Raw genomic sequence first — 10,496 nt, 5'->3', positions numbered from 1 at the left:
TTGAAAGGAAGTTATGTAATAATCGGATAATGAAAATGTGGTAAGGGGAAATTCATTGTCCACATGATAGATATTAATTACAGGATAATTAAGTCGTAGTAATTGCTAATTATTAATTGTAAAAATATTCTAAAAGGAGTAAAAATAATTAAGTAGAAACGATAGATTATGGAAGATAGAAAGGAAGGTTCAGACAAAAGAGGGATGAGAGACTGAACACACTATTTTTTGTATGCACAGTTTAGGCTTAAACTGGTGGATAACAATAACCTCTGCTGAACATAGGTTTTTTATTAGAGTTCCTATTTATCAGACTCTTCTGACTGTGTGTATGATTTTTAAGGATGCATAGTGGCCGAAATTGACTAGATGCTCCAGGATTGAGCTTTCGACTGACTCCTGTAATCCTTCGGAGTCAGGCAGGGTAATTCTCGAAAATGCGCTTCGAAAGAGCTTGCTTAGTGTAGCCAATATAATCTGCTCCACACGAGCAAGTAAACTGATAGATGCACATTGATTTTGCCCAAAGTGGAAGCTTATTACTCTTAAAATTTCAAATTATAGGCCAACTAGAAAAGATAATGAAAATTTCAGCCTGATAGAACGTTTTCTTCAGAGACCTTGAAAGTCTGTGTTCCAGTACTTCTTCTAAAGTATCTCGTATACCTAAATGTTTCTGGAGATAGTCTTCTTTGGTTCTGTGATCACTCTCACGCCGTTGTTTCAGCTTCAGATTTTTCTCAATAAATGTTGGCGGATATCCATAGTTGATCAATATCTGATGTAGTTTATCAAGTTCGATATCGATTGTATCCTCGGTACAGATACGTCTAACCTTCGTACAGAGAGAATGGATTGGACTTCTTTTTTGCTTTATTGGGATCCAACTTTGGAAACTCATGTATTCACCATACCGTGTCGGCTTTCTATATATCTATCAGATTAATTCATTTAATGTCTTTAGATTTACTCTCCATTGCCATTGTTCTACCATTGAATAAAAAGATAGATATAATCATCAAATTTAATCTTCTATTGATTGACAATATGTATTGTAGATTTAAGCATAACATATTGTAAGAATAGGTCTGGTGATAATCTTTCTTCAATAAAGTTCCATTTATTCTTACTATGATATTATTCATACATTGGTTATTGTTAACTTCAAAAACGTATACATTGGTAAAGACAAATATATATGTATTACTGAAACAGACAACCTAAAATAGGTAAATGTATTAAAAAGGTAAGGAAACGGAAAATGAAATAATATTTATATAGGTATTCATCAATTAGTATGTATATTTATAAGGATTGTTACCAAACGTAATTTTATGATATGTTTATATAATGACAATTTTAATTTTTCTTTTGTTACAATAACTATAACTGCGTCATTTAACAACTAAATCAAATGATGAATTAATTATAAGTAGTCACTAATAGATTCAACTAAAAAAATGTCTTAGCTGTACACTTATAGAGACTTCTACATAGTTATACAATATGACGTTGTACTTTACTTGGATGACCATATGTATTATGAATTAAAATAATAAGGAATACTTATGACCGACAGTTTGTCCTTGTATGCCTCATGTTTGGAAATTAGAAAAAAAAGGAAACAACGAGGGAAGATATCCAACTCTGGTGGATGTTTTCAAAGAAAATTAGAAGAAAAATGAATATGATTCATCAATCCTGTGAAAGAAGACTGAAACAGATTACTGTAGTTAATGTAAAGGACATAAGAGAATAAATTAAATTTAATTATGATACGTTAATGTTACAATATAAAATGTGGAGCTGTGGTTTCTTAAATTTTATTTTAAAAATAATGAACTAAAAGACAAAATAACGCTATATGTCTTATCTAAATATTTGTAATCTAAACATCAAACTGGATTAGAATAGGCTAGCATCAGAATTCAACTAAACTATTAAAATAAGTTTACCTTTCAAATGTAAAAATAATACTATTCTTGACATTTTCCACTTATTAATTTTATGTTAAGCGAAAAAGAGGAAGGCCAAAGAACACATTATGCCGGGAAATAGAAGCAGATATGAAAAAGATGAATAACAACAGGAAAGAACTGGAAAGGATTGCTCAGGACAGGGTTGGATGGAGAATGCTGGTGTGCGGCCTATGCTCCTCCACGAGGGGTAACAGGCGTAGGCAAGTAACTTTATCTTAATTTAAACAATTACATTCCTTTCAAAGACAATATAAAATACTGAAAAATATAACAAAATAATGTAGAAATCATATTGAAAGAAAAATCATATTGAACTGCTGTACTTTTAATATATTCATTTATTAAATTTATTGAAATACTAATGAGCTCGAAACTTTATTATTATTAACCTGGAAGTACTGGACAACTGTTTCGTCCTAGTATGGGACTACTCAGTGGCTCATATCCACGATCCCATACTGGGACCAAACGTCAATCCAGTTCTTCCAGGTTTTCAATGGTGGTTTATCATTGATCGGTTCATGATTTCAGTTGAAACTAAATAATCTCTACAACCCTATACTAATAAATTAATACCAACCATGATTCCTGAATAGTTTAGTTAAATAATAAACTGAGTTTAATTTAATTTTCGACATCAAGTTAGACATCAACACCGTTGGATGCCGGATCAGTGGTCTAGATGTTAAGCGTTCGCGCGTGAGATTGATAGGTTCTGCGTTCGAATCTCGTGAGGTGGGATCGTGGATGCGCACTACTGAGGAGTCCCGTTATAGAACGAAGTGGCCGTCCAGTGCCTCCAGGTTTTCCACGTAGTCTGGCTTTAATTGACTCATGTTTTCAACTACAAAATTAAGTATTTGTCTGACGCAGACGACGGTAACGACCACATGGACTCCAGTCCTGGTCCTTCTTGGGCACTATGTGTAAAGGAGAAGCCTACAGACTGTTAGATTGCTTGATGGTGCCCAGTTGTATCATATATTTGAATTCTCTCCTTGCAATCTTTAACTTGTCCAGAGGTATTCTACGTGATTTGGCGCAGATTGGTTAACCTGTGCTAGTTGTATGGTGTCTAATATGGTGTGAAGTTCGTCCATTTTGATAATCGGCCTCTATAATGCACTCGTACTCCAAAAACATCGGTGAAGACTTTATCTGTTGGTTTAACCACGCGACTACCTTAAATTCCCCAATAAGTAGCAGTACCATTTAGCTGCATGAGAGTGTTCCTAGCTACCAGTTTTCTTCCATTTATGTCCGCCAGTAAATTATAAGTACCGGGAAAATCCGTTCGAAGAATCGTTTGTTTCACTAATGCCACTCTGAAAATCCATGAGAAACGTCAAGGAAGTCTGAGGTTTAATATTAACGACTGTTCTGTGTATGTTTTTTGTTATTGTCTCGTTGGTCGCCTGCAGTAACACTTTGTTACTTGAATTGTATAGCCGTCGTGATAATGCTAGCGGAATTATGCTGGTTTCTGCTCCTGTGTCGATTATAAGGTTAGAGCAAGAAACGTTATCCCTGATATACAAGAGATGGCCCGTTGATTGGCTAGAAACAGTCGCCACCATTACTGCATGACCTGCCTGCCTCCCTGATTCTCACCGTTGTATGATGATGTAAGTTTCCACGGTCTTGTGCATCGCCGTGCCATTGTGCCGTACTTCTGATGGTACCGACAGATTTCTGGGGTTGGTTTAAGTGATTTAGAATGTTGCCTCGAAAATGCCTTTTTCCTCGAAATTGATCTAGCTCGTCTGATGTGGACAGTGGATATAGTTGCTTGTAATGCTGTAAGCGTATTTGACATATCAGCTTACCCCTGTCACTGGTACCCACTCTGTCATCAGCTTGTACTTTGTTGAAACCGCAGCCATTAGGGTAGACTTCCACCGTTTTATCTGCCACATCTGCTATATCCTACAGAGTAACTAATCTTTCAGACACGCTAATAATCTGTCTTATATTATGGGGTAACCGTTGTAGCCACATTTACCTCAACAAAAATTCATCTAACTTATGTGTACTGACTAACACCCTCATACATCTGAGAGTTGTAAAAGTTTCCTATCTCCCGGACCAAAGGCTGTTAATGGTCGTTGTAATCTTTCTTCGTCAGACGCTGATGTGCGTTGAATGACCGCTGCCTTCAGAATACCATATCGGTCTTGCTCTGGAACTTTATTGATTAAATCACCAAGTTCTGCAGCGATTACCACAGAAGGGCACCTACTACGTGTGTGTATTTTGTTGCTTGTGACCGAATTCCACGAGCTAAAAACAAAAATTCTATTTTGGTAAGCCAGATGCTTGGGAAGTGTGAATTCTGAGATTGCATTAACTGTGGTTATGATGTGTTCAAATACCTCAGGTAATTCAGTGGGAGCTTTTAGGGGAGGATCCACAATATCATTAATGTCATTAGGATAATACATTACATAAAGAAGCCTACAGGTCTGATTTAATAAACAGTATGATAAACAAAATAAACGTAAGGCTCACCAGATAATCGTGATGGACCAAAATTTATAAATTCCGAAAACAATGACAAAGTTATCGGAAGGGGTCTTGTGGAGATTTTAGTAATTTTATAGTTGAATTCATGAGTCTATTGAAGCTAGACCACCATGGAAAACCTGGAAGCACTGGGCAGCTGTTTCATTATAACGTAAGAAAATAATGCGGTAATATACTAAACATAAACTACACACACAGGAAAAATTCTCTGGACTTTAATTGTCAGGAATAGGTATGTTCTAGTTTATTTTGGTCTTGTAATCCACAACCATAAGTAGTTAGTAATTTCAACTATGGTTTCTATAGTCCAAAATATGTATCCATTTCAAGCATGTAATGAGGATATTACACTAATTTGTAAACATAGCAAATATATTAGAGTTCTGTTATCGTAACAGCGGATAATTAAAAACAAGAAGCATATGTATGCAGCAATATATTTGTGAGCAATAATATATGTATCATGCTAAGGGTGGTCAAAAACGGAACGAAAGATCAAAGGTCATTTTTTTTTAAACAACAATTTTACAGTCAATAATGATGATTGTACAAATTATGAGAATTAATGGGAGAAACGTAAATAATATCAAAAAAATAATTACAAAATAAATATATGTTAACTATCTTCATTTATGCACAGGACAGTAGGCCTTCTTCCTTTCACTAACCACAAATACATGTGATAAAAAGAAAACAAACATGTTATGATCTGTAAGACATCATATGTATGACTTATAACATGTATTTTTATTATATCCACCAACTTTTCCGACTTTATGATTAAGTAATTAAATATTTAGAGTGAATATAAATATAAACTCTTTACATAAAGTACAAAATGAGATAGAAGTTTTGCGGTGAGAACCATAGAAGAACAATAACACACTTCAATATTTATCATTATTATGTTCTTAATAGCATTTGTCCAATCCTATAATTTATTCATTAATCTAAGCTATGGCTAAACCAAGCATATTTGGTTAACAACTACCTACATTGATAAATTATTTAGTTTTACATGTATACGTCATAGAACTAACTGAACAGTACATATCTTTAAAACTTCTTACAAAACTTCAAAAATGCATAAAATTTCCCTACAAACCACTTCATAGGACTTTCTCACCCTACCACTAACCAATCAAACATGGCACAAGCAAACTTGAGATATGTGATGTAGCGTAGACGAACGTGTGAAATAAAAAAATACGTACCTCAAGATGAATTGGAAAAATTAATAAAATTGATTCTTTAATATACTTAAATTAACCACTGGACAAAGAAAAAAAATGCAGTATAGCATACCCTATTTACGTAACAACAGGTGGTATAGTTCCAGTTCATTTAGACAGACAGAAAATGTATTTATTGTCTCTCAAGAAATTTGATAAGCTGGTATAGAAAAACATGTCTAAATTCAGTCAATGTAGAATTTATCGATTTAACATTAGAAATGTTGGATTGAAGTGAACAATTTCGCCCTTGATAGGAATTGAGATTACTGAAAAAAATACAAGTGAGAAATTAAAACAATAGCAATATTGATAAGTAAGTTCAAAGATGATTCCAGATAATTTGCTGTTGTATGAAAAGCTGAAAGAACTTTTACATGTCAGTGAAATGTGCAAATAGCAAATAAATTACTGTTTGTATGAATAAAACAGCAATAAATGGTTGATGGTATTTCCTGAAAATGGTGTATTGCAGTTATTCATACAAAGACAGTATTTGAAATACTTCGTTCAATAACTGCAATATGAATATACTAAAATATTTAGTAGACCACGTGAAAACCTATCTACTTTGTACGGTATTGATGGTTTACTAAGACAATTAGCTGTTTACATTGTCCAAAGAAAAATGGTTCAAACAAGTGTAGTTATTTCTCAAAACATTTAAATAAACTAGTAAGAAAGAAAAAAACACATCATATATTACTTACGCTTCTTTTTTCCCGAAAACTGAAACATCCAGTTTTATTTCTTTTTTAAACAGACATTAGAATAGTAAGCATATGGTGCAGTAATCATTCAATTTGAAATAATCCCTATTCCATATTCAGAGATCACGAATTTACATTGACAAATCATTTTAATATATATGAAATCATTGTCTCCTTCTGCTGAATAACAAACAGTCTATGTGTAAATATGGGTTCAAAATATAAGTTAACTAATATTGTAGTTCAACAGTTTAAACAAGGAAATAGTTCACGGAGTTAATCCATTTCGAGTTAAGTTTATTAATTCAACATTTGGATTGTTTTAATTTCCAATTAATTTAAATATAATTTATTTCTACTTACTAGTAATTAGAAGAATATACGGGTCAATTAAAGCTAGACTATCATGGAAACCCTGGAAACACTGGACAGCCGTTTTGTCGTAGTATGGGACACCTCAGTAGTGCGCATTCCATACTATGACAAAATGGCCGTCCAGTGTTTCCAGGTTTTCCATGCTGGTCCAGCTTTAATTGACTCATGAATTCAACTACTAAATTACTATAATATCCACAAAACTGCTTTCTGATTAGAAGAATATAATTAACAAATACACAGATTTACACTGATTTTTCATGAGACTTTGTATATCTCATAGGAAAATAACTTTTCAAAATGTTTAAACCTTTGTTAGCGATGGAATTACATTACACGTGAATGAGACAAGTAATGATACTAGTTAATAATAATAATAGTAAGTTTATCTATTGATTTGTAGTTTAGAGGCAAAAAAGTGCATAGATAACAGAAAAATGAATAATTATTAAAATACAAACATGTATAATCCGAAAAAACGTCAAATCTGATTCCTAGAGTAGTGAACAAGAACACGAGTGGGGACAATCGAATGTATTTTAGCACATTACAGAATATCTCATTAGAATATGAGAACCATATAGTGAACAGTTAATTTGCAAAATAACAATCAATTGTCTCAATTTAACTGTTTCTTCTGCAAATATCCGTCCATAGTCTCCGATTATAATTGTTCAGGCATTTCCGTACCAATTGCGTGCCGTTCCTGTTCTCTCTTTATCGATCTTCTACTGAAATACATTCAGTGCCCAACCATCACCACGTACTACTTATGTGGATATCAGTAACCCACATCACACTAGGAATGGTTATAAGACGAATAAAAATAGTGAACAAAGTTATAGTGAAACTATTTAAACTTGTCTAACGTGATTAAACAAGAGAATAGTTATTATTTTGATTTATTTAAAGATGCAGATCTTAAAATGGAAAACGGATTGAACAAATAATTTTCTTTTATACATTAGCTAGATGTAAAATGATTCGGATAACTACTGCCTTTTATTTACTTGGTAGACATAGATCCATAGACACCTTGACAGTATATAAATATAAATATAAATATATATATATATATATATATATATACAACACTAAAGTAATATTTAAGAATTTGCGTAAAATGGTGACAACCTGACATATATTGCAACTGAAATCAATCACTTGATAAATTAGAAATTGATGTATTTTTAAAAGAAGATAATTTGAGCATATGACTAATTGCTAAGATAAATTTTTAGCATGATCATAAAGGTATTTGATTTCATTATCAAAAGTATATCAAAGTACAAAAAAATGCATTTATTTTTATATGCCTAACTTAATTAATGAAATAAGACAATATATATATACTGAAAAGAAGAAAACAAAAGTAGAATAATATTCGTTTACTCATTAAATAATAATGAATTTGTTTGTGAGTATTTATGCACTATAATAGAATGATCTTAATAAAAAAATATGATCAAATAATGGAAAAGTTTTTAATACTCAAATGTAAATGATTTTTAAGGATCAGAGTGAACATCAACTCTGAGATGCAGGTACATCCAGTTGACGAGTCCCAAATAGGACGAAACGCGCGTCAAACTGGATTCCACTGCTAGCCACTATCCATCTTTGCTTACAATGCTTGTGAATTAAGGCAGTATCGAGGCAATACGCACAGTATGCACATATGCCAATTAGAAACTGACCAGTTGCAGTCCTAAACATCAATGGGAAGATTCAAACAAACAATACTAAGTGGATTATTAAGGATGCTTATTTTATTATGATTTAAATAGTTTTGATTTTGGCATTGTTGTTCAAATTAATAACCATGGCACTGTAATTCGGTTTTGAAACGATACAAAATCAACGAAAAGTAATAAAATAATCTTGAAACTGTTTACTAAGTTTATTAAACAAAATAAAAATTACAGTGAAACAAATTAGTAAATGAAATTCTTTTTAGTTGATGAGCAAGTTTTAAGAATCGTTTTCGTTACAGAATACTAGTAAGCACCGTATAGCTATTAGTTTGTAGTTTGGCACTCCTTAGTAGTGAATACTAGTGACTCAGTTGGAGACTGAATTTATAATATTCAAGACTCTTTTCAAGTTTGTAGGTTTGTAATACTGGAAAGTTTAGAATTAGAACATATCAGATGTGAAATCCTTCTCGGATTTTATTAATTCTTCTACTGATATCAGTCAATTGTGAGAACCTTCTTCAAATAGAACTTTTGTTGCGAAGTAAATCAGTAGTTAACATCAGAGTTCAGTTGCTATCGGTAAAATTTTCAAATATCCAGTGACTAATTGATGTTACTCCCCTCTGTTTATTTAAAGGTACATCAACACTATTTGCAAAACGAAAATGTAACTCATTAACTATACTAACTATATTTCACTTACACCTAGAAAAGTAATATAAAATCATGCAGAGAAATGGTCAATCTGATTTCAAACATACTGATATTTATTGATTTCGAATACTATGCATAGGATTCTGTTTCTTTTTTCTGCTCTTATGACTTTCTTCTATCCTGTTAAGTACATCGATTTCAAATTCATTAACTAACTTTTGTGAAAACGGCGTTTTTAAATCATGTTACTATTAATCATTTTAGTATATTTGTGAACAATAATAAAGATTGAAGTAAAATGAATTGATTTTATTCTGTGAATCTTAGTGGATAAGACTATAATTTATGGATGACCTTAGAGCTGTACTAAAATGGTATTGAGAAATTTCAATTACTTACTAGTGTTATAATAGGATAAATTCGTATTAAGAATTAGGATTAGGTGTTATGGTATTCATTAAAAAAACCTGACAACACCTACAATGTGAAAATCCTATTTAGTCCATAGAGATGAATGAAATTCGTGTGAAAAACTAAGTCTCTCTGTCTTAAATCTGATTGATTCGTCCACTCAACTCTTGCTTGTATCACTCAATATTAGAGAATATAATAATTTATTTTGGAGAAATAATTTTAACTTAGGAACTCTCAATATTCAACATTACGCGTACTCTTCCAAGTGTGGTGTGGTCTACTTATATCCATATAAGTAGTATATGGTGATGGTTAGACATAGAATGTATTTTGGCAGAAGACCGATAAGGAAAGCACTGAAATGAAGCGCAATTGGTAGGAAAATGCATGAACAATGAAATTAGAGAAGATGGATTGATATTTACAGAAGGAACAGTGAAGATTGAGACAATTGATGGTTACTTTGCAAATTAGGTATTCATTGTGTGGTTATCAGAATTTAGTGAGATAGTCTGTGATGTGTCTAAATAAATTCGATTGTCACCAGTCGTGTTTTGTTCACTACACTGGTACTTGTTTGAAAAAAAAGATAAATATCTCAACATAAATGAAAAGAGAAAATGTAATAGATAATATAGGAATTTTATAATCATTTCCAAGTAAACTACATTTCCGACTACACACAGTTGCGTTTTGTTTTTCTTACAAGTGAAATAAAATTATTCGATATATATACTATCAGAATATTTGGCAATAATTTACACAAAAGTCATTCATAGAGACAAATATGACACATCAATTTAGAAAACGAAAAAGAGACTATTACATCCATTAGAAAAATAATGAAAAAAGACAACAGAAAAATGTTGAAGAAGAAACAGTATTCTTATTGATTATTATTTAGTGTGTATC

The sequence above is a fragment of the Schistosoma mansoni genome, chromosome 1 (assembly GCF_000237925.1).
Source record: "Schistosoma mansoni strain Puerto Rico chromosome 1, complete genome".
In the NCBI taxonomy this organism is placed as follows: domain Eukaryota; kingdom Metazoa; phylum Platyhelminthes; class Trematoda; order Strigeidida; family Schistosomatidae; genus Schistosoma; species Schistosoma mansoni.
This window is presented reverse-complemented; position numbering follows the sequence as displayed.